Source organism: Penaeus monodon, chromosome 22 (assembly GCF_015228065.2).
Source record: "Penaeus monodon isolate SGIC_2016 chromosome 22, NSTDA_Pmon_1, whole genome shotgun sequence".
In the NCBI taxonomy this organism is placed as follows: Eukaryota; Metazoa; Arthropoda; class Malacostraca; order Decapoda; family Penaeidae; genus Penaeus; species Penaeus monodon.
The window spans coordinates 5,046,117-5,047,092 of record NC_051407.1 but is presented as its reverse complement, the minus strand read 5'-3'; positions in this window follow the sequence as shown (position 1 = coordinate 5,047,092).

Here is a 976-nt window from a genome sequence, read left to right as displayed (position 1 = left end):
GATGTACGACTTTTTTTTTCGAAAACTTTGCCATTTTTGAAACACATTTGCCCTGGCTGGAAAGAGCTCGCCTTCTGCTGGAGTCTACTGCGTCTTAGAGAGGCTCGGCTGAGGGAGAAAGCTTCCTCTAGCAAGGTTCTATCAAAAGACGAGTCGAGGACCTTCTTCCAAAGCAGGGTTCTTCAGGGCACCGACCGAGAACCTTCCATAGCAGGGTTCTACGAAATACGAGTCGAGAACTTTATACCAGGGTTCTTCAGGGTACCGATTAAGAACCTACCATACCAGGGTTCTTCAGGGTTACAATCTAGAACCTTCCATACCAGGGTTCTTCAGGGTTACAATTTAGAACCTTCCATAGCAGGGTTCTTCAGGGTTACAATTTAGAACCTTCCATAGCAGGGTTCTTCAGGGTTACAATCTAGAACCTTCCATAGCAGGGTTCTTCAGGGTGCGAAATACTATTTAGAGTCACTAGGTCTCAATCAAGGGGGCCGTCAGTCAGGGACAGAACCCTCGCCCCCAGGTGCCCAAGGGTCAGGGACAAAACCCTCTCCCCCAGGTGCCCAAGGGGGCCGTCAGTCAGGGACAGAACCCTCGCCCCCAGGTGCCCAAGGGGGCCGTCAGTCAGGGACAAAACCCTCTCCCCCAGGTGCCCAAGGGGGCCGTCAGTCAGGGACAGAACCGTCGCCCCCAGGTGCCCAAGGGGGCCGTCAGTCAGGGACAAAACCCTCTCCCCCAGGTGCCCAAGGGGGCCGTCAGTCAGGGACAAAACCCTCTCCCCCAGGTGCCCAAGGTGAACTTCCTGACGTACGATCGAGAGACACAGAGAAAGGTACAGAATTATCTCAGGAAGCACAGGAGGAGGTTTACTGTGGTGGAAACCCCACAGCCAAGAAAACGACCAGAGCGACTGCTTGCGTGAAGCATGGCTCTGAAAGCATGGGCTCCTTTCTGCCACGGCTGATCAGCTTAA